General features: G+C 39.3%; 1 long non-coding RNA gene across 1 annotated transcript; it reads left to right on the top strand.

Moving 5' to 3' along the window:
* Positions 1-475: 475 nt before the first annotated feature.
* Positions 476-3,057, top strand: LOC148763105 (uncharacterized). Its single transcript, XR_016026026.1, has 4 exons — positions 476-597; positions 1,245-1,328; positions 2,164-2,229; positions 2,973-3,057. It is a non-coding gene; the product is annotated as an uncharacterized LOC148763105 (long non-coding RNA).
* The last annotated feature ends 3,302 nt before the right edge of the window (positions 3,058-6,359 follow it).

The raw sequence follows: 6,359 nt of genomic DNA, 5'->3' as shown, positions 1-6,359 counted from the left end.
GATTAAGAGTTTCATAGTTCATGGATGACTTAAAATGGTAATTTGGAGTTTGAGGATCAATTTGGAGTCAAATCGGAATTTTCACTAACTAGGGGCAAAATGGTCATTTGCCACCTGGGGACAAAATGAGAATTTTAGAAAAGATTTTTTGACCCCATTTGACTTATTAGAGTATAATTTGACTTATTGAAGTATGATTTGAGGTTTAGAAGTGAAAAATTTTAATTTCGGTATAATTTGGAGTATAGGGGTAAAATGGTAATTTTGCCACCTCAGGGGCAAAATTGTAATTTTCCACCACCAGGATATTTTTTCCAGCACATGGTCTTCCTTGTCTTCATCTTTGACCCTTGACTAAACATGTGGTGGAGATAAAATGTTTAAATTTTTAAAATTTTAAAAACGGGCCAATGACATGATGCCATGTGTCATGCCTTTATTAATTTATTATTTTCCTTTTTAAAAGGCACAAAATCAGCCCATCTTCCACCCCATGGCCGGCCAAACCAGCAAGAAGAGAGAGAAAACAAAAACAAAACCCTAGAGAGAGAAAATCAAAGAAAAAGTGTGAATTTTCAAGGAAATTAAGTGAAAAAGGTGAGTTTTTTCTATTAAGCTTGAGTTTTCTTATTCCCAAGCATTTCTCTTTATTTTCCATGATTAAATTACATGTTTTCATGATGAATTAAATTCTGGAAAAATGGGTTAGGAGAGAGAAAGTTGTTGGATTTATTTGATTTTAATTTATGTTAGTGTTTTTAGTTAGTTTAGCATATTTAGAAACAAAACAACAAGAAAAGAATTTATTTTCTCCCCCAACCATTAATGGCTGAATTTACCATGTAGTGAGTGAGGATGAGTTTGATTTTATTCTAGGAGAATTGGTTAAGGAATGATGAATTATGAGCCTAGAAAAATAATGGGAATTTTCAGAGCAAAAATACGAATTTTTACCCACTAGGGGTATTTTCGTAATTTACTGTTGGGACTGATAATTTGCACCACACTGAGGGACATTAAGTTAATTTGGGTGCAATTGAGGTATAGAAACTGAAAAGAATTAAATTGGAGTTTAAACGGACCCGTTAGGAATTTAATCGGGTGATAAGACGAATTAGGCCAATACCGGGTTTAAATAGTTACCAGTGCATTTTGCATTCCATATCATGCATTGGTAATCTAAATTAATTTAATTTTGATTTAGTACCAACTTGGTGAAACTCTCGATTTTGTATTGTGTCAAGGTGGTGAGTCCTCCGATAAAGGCAAGGAAATTGCATCCGAGGACCAGTAGACAGAGTGCTTCGAAAGTCTGCATTCTAGACATAGTGAGTAAACTTACTGTCATTTTAATTATCTAGGGTGGTTTTTAAATGCTTTCATGAATTCTATGGAAAAAGGAATTTAAAAAGATAAATTTTCATGTTTTATGAATAAATGAGTTTCAATGAAATTAAATTATAAATTGTTTTGAAATTAATAGTGATTTTGAAAAATAGAGTACACGGAGACTGTTAATTGTGGCAATTTGATTGTTTAAATTAACTGGCTTATGATAAATTGAGCATGATTGGCTAGTTGGCAATTGTATTCAAATGCGAATTGTTTGGTTACCTTGAAAAACTACGAATTACAAAATTGCCATATCATGTTATTGAGTTTTATTATATGGTGGATTATATATTAATTAATCACTGCAGTAAGGGGTTTCTGTGGACCAGCCTTTTAGAGGGGCACGGTAAACCCCATTATATTCTTACCTCGAACGGAGAGGCGCGTAGGGTATCTCCTGGGGTAAAGTTTAGGGTTCACTTCACGCTAAACCACCACGTGAGGGGGAACTCAGCCAACGCCAAGGAACGGCTATGTTTTCAAAACAAAAACATGATTTATGTGAAATGTGAATTTTAATAGCCTTGGCGGTCTCGGTAGGATGCCTCGGCCAAGGTGTCCCCGAGAATGGATTTATGGCACAAGCCTAGATTTTTATGAGATTCATAAGCCTCTTTACGTGTTTCGAATAAAATGTGTTCTAATGCTATAACACAGTTTATGATGATTTACTTTATTGTCTCCATGTACTCAACTCTAGATGTTTAGGATGATGTTTGTTTACTCATTGAGATTTTATAATCTCACCACCCTCCTTTCCACCCATTTCAGGTTCAATATAGACTGTAGATAGCTGATCTCATCGAGGACTACAGTGGGATCTGCATTTTCCAAACCGTAGGTTCAAAGTCCTCTTTACTTTTGTTTATTCGGGGGCACTCTTGTTATTGTAAATTAAATTAAATATTTTGGCTTACTGTATTTAAGTATGTATAAATTTATTTAGCTTTTACGTTATAAAAATTATTCACGTATAACTCTATAAATATTGTTTTATAAGAAAATAGAATATTTTACTTAATATTTCTTTTATTTTCTTATTATATTCAAATAACCATAATTTCGTTTTAAATGAAGATTTTAGACTTTTAAACTCATTTTGAATATGAATTGTGTGTTTTGTACTTGTACATTACGTTTTAGCCAGTTTTAAGATTTTTGAGAAAAATGACCAAAATACCCTTGTGAGACGAAAAATTAATATTTTATTTGTTTAAAGTTGGAAACAGCTTAAAATATTTTAGAACACGATATTTGACAATGGTTGCTCACAAGGGAACAGAGAAACTGATAGTAAAGCCTTGCGGGGTTTCGGGTTGACATTCCGGGCAATAAGTGTCTACCGGGACACCGCGGCGATTGTCACGGGCTCGAGGGGAGTACCGGGTCGTGACAATTCGATTGGTATCAGAGCTTTTGGTTTTCAAGATCAAAGTTTTTAGTTTTAAAGTTGTTTTAAATATTTACAATATCAGTGTGGCCCCGGATTAAGTTAAGTTAGGTTAGGTTGAATAGAATGCATGCATTTGCATATAGAGCCTAAGGTTACCTAAACTTGCTCGTATATTTTTTTTATATAGATTATAATGCCTCCTCGACGCGGACGCCCACCTCTCACTAGATCGGTTGGGAGGGAAAGAGGTTGTTCCCAACGTCATCAGCCAGATACAGTAGAGGAGGAATCAGCTGCATCTACCATTCGGGCAGCACCTGCTGCTGAGCAGGCCGATAGTCCTCCACATCCTCCATCTCCTCAGCCACCTACGGGTATTCCCGCCATGCCTACTGAGGCAGCACAGGCATTGGCAGCTTTCTTTGCAGCAATAGCTGGTCAAGCTCAGACTGGTCAAGTTCCACCTGTAGTGCCTCCAGCTACTCCTTTAGTTCCACCACCAATACAGGATGTATCCATTTCCAAGAAGCTGAAGGAGGCTAGGCAATTAGGTTGTGTATCTTTCACTGGTGAGTTGGATGCCACTGTGGCAAAGGATTGGATTAATCAGGTGTCCGAGACTCTTTCTGATATGGGATTAGATGATGACATGAAGCTGATGGTGGCTACGAGATTATTAGAGAAGAGGGCTCGTACTTGGTGGAATTCGGTGAAGTCCCGTTCCGCTACTCCTCAGACATGGTTCGATTTTCTCAAGGAATTCGATGGTCAGTATTTCACTTATTTCCATCAAAAAGAAAAGAAGAGAGAATTTCTGAGTTTGAAACAAGGAAATCTAACTGTAGAGGAGTACGAGACTCGTTTTAACGAGTTGATGTTATATGTGCCGGATCTGGTGAAATCTGAGTAGGATCAGGCCAGCTATTTCGAGGAAGGGCTCCGTAATGAGATCAGAGAGCGAATGACAATGATTGGTAGGGAGCCACATAAGGAGGTGGTACAGATGGCTTTACGGGCTGAGAAGCTCGCGACTGAGAATAGAAGGATTCGGACTGAGTTTGCAAAAAGGAGGAATCCTGGTATGTCTTCTAGTCAGCCAGTAAAAAGAGGCAAGGACTCAGCTACTTCAGGGAGCACTACTTCTGTTTCCGTGACATCTCCTCGACCTCCATTTCCACCATCACAGCAGAGACCTTCGAGGTTTAGCAGATCTGCTATGACTGGTTCTGGGAAGAGTCTCGGAGGTTCTGACAGATGCAGAAATTGTGGGAATTATCATAGTGGGCTATGTAGAGGGCCAACAAGATGTTTCCAATGTGGACAGACGGGTCACATTAGGAGTAATTGCCCACAATTAGGACGAGCCACTGTAGCTGCATCATCTCCACCAGCTCGCACAGATATACAAAGGAGAGATTCTTCTGGGTTACCACAGAGACAGGGAGTAGCCATACGGTCTGGTGTGGAGAGTAATACCCCGTCACATCCACCTTCGAGACCACAGACTCGTACCGCGACAAGAGTTTTTGCTGTGACAGAAGATGAGGCACGAGTCCGACCTGGAGCAGTGACAGGTACTATGTCTTTATTTGATAAAGATGCTTATGTTTTGATAGATTCTGGCTCAGATAGATCTTATGTGAGTACGACATTTGCATCAATTACTGATAGAAACCTGTCACCATTAGAGGAAGAAATTGTAGTGCATACCCCTCTAGGAGAACAGTTGATTAGAAATACTTGTTATAGAGACTGCGGGGTAAGGGTAGGTGAGGAAGAATTTAGGGGTGACTTAATTCCTCTAGAGATCTTGGATTTTGATTTAATATTAGGTATGGACTGGTTAACTGCACATCGGGCAAACGTGGATTGTTTCCGAAAAGAAGTTGTTCTTCGGAATTCGGAGGGAGCAGAGATTGTGTTTGTAGGGGAACGTCGAGTATTACCATCTTGTGTAATCTCAGCCATCAAAGCTTCAAAATTAGTGCAAAAAGGGTATCCGACTTATTTGGCATACGTGATCGATACTTCAAAGGGGGAACCTAAGTTAGAGGATGTCCCAATAGTAAGTGAGTTTCCTGATGTATTTCCTGATGATTTACCGGGAATACCTCCTAATCGAGAGCTTGAGTTCCCTATTGATTTACTTCCGGGTACCGCACCTATTTCTATTCCTCCATATAGAATGGCTCCAGCAGAGTTGAAGGAACTGAAAGCCCAGTTGCAAGATTTGGTGGATAAAGGTTTCATTCGCCCTAGCATTTCTCCTTGGGGAGCACCAGTCCTATTTGTAAAGAAGAAAGATGGCACTCTTCGATTGTGTATTGATTACCGTCAGCTGAACCGAGTGACCATCAAGAATAAATACCCTTTACCCCGGATAGATGATCTTTTTGATCAATTACGAGGTGCTATGGTATTCTCTAAGATTGATTTGAGATCTGGGTACTATCAGTTGAGGATTAAGGAGCAGGATGTACCTAAGACTGCCTTCAGGACGCGTTATGGGCATTATGAGTTTCTGGTGATGCCGTTTGGTTTGACTAATGCCCTGGCAATTTTTATGGATCTTATGAACAGAGTGTTCCATCCATACTTGGATAAGTTTGTGATAGTATTCATCGATGACATCCTGGTTTATTCGAAGAATGATGATGAACATGCTGCCCATTTGCGCATTGTGTTACAAACTTTGCGCGAGAGACAACTCTATGCCAAGTTCTCTAAATGTGAATTCTGGTTGAAGGAAGTGGTTTTCTTGGGACATGTGGTGTCCGGAGCTGGAATTTATGTCGATCCAAAGAAGATTGAGGCAATCTTGGAATGGGAGCAACCGAGAACGGTAACTGAGATTCGTAGTTTCCTTGGCTTAGCCGGTTATTACCGGAGATTTGTTCAGGGATTTTCTTTGATAGCAGCTCCTCTGACTCGTTTAACTCGTAAAGGAGTTAAGTATGAGTGGGATGATGTTTGTGAGAATCGATTTCAGGAGCTAAAGAACCGGTTAACCTCCGCTCCCGTTTTAACACTTCCTGTTAGTGGAAAAGAATTTGTGGTATATAGCGATGCATCTAAGTTGGGATTAGGGTGTGTGTTGATGCAGGACGAGAAAGTAATAGCTTATGCTTCCCGACAGTTGAAGAAGCACGAGACGAATTACCCTACTCATGACTTGGAGTTAGCAGCAGTAGTATTCGCATTGAAGATTTGGAGACATTATTTATATGGTGAGCGTTGTCGGATTTTTTCTGATCATAAAAGTTTGAAGTATTTGCTCACCCAGAAAGAGCTTAACTTGAGACAGAGACGATGGTTGGAGTTGATTAAGGATTATGACTTAGTGATTGATTATCATCCGGGAAAAGCAAATGTTGTAGCGGATGCCTTAAGTCGTAAATCCTCATCGTCGTTAGCAACACTTCAAAGTTCTTATTTTCAGATGTTACTTGAGATGAAATCTCTAGGGATCCAGTTGAATAATGGTGAGGATGGAACCCTACTTGCTAGTTTCGTCGTGAGACCTTCATTGTTGAATCAGATAAGAGAATTGCAGAAATCTGATGATTGGTTGAAA

The sequence above is a fragment of the Theobroma cacao genome, chromosome 4 (assembly GCF_053813885.1).
Source record: "Theobroma cacao isolate CCN51 chromosome 4, ASM5381388v1, whole genome shotgun sequence".
Lineage (NCBI taxonomy): Eukaryota > Viridiplantae > Streptophyta > Magnoliopsida > Malvales > Malvaceae > Theobroma > Theobroma cacao.
This window is presented reverse-complemented; position numbering and strand designations above follow the sequence as displayed.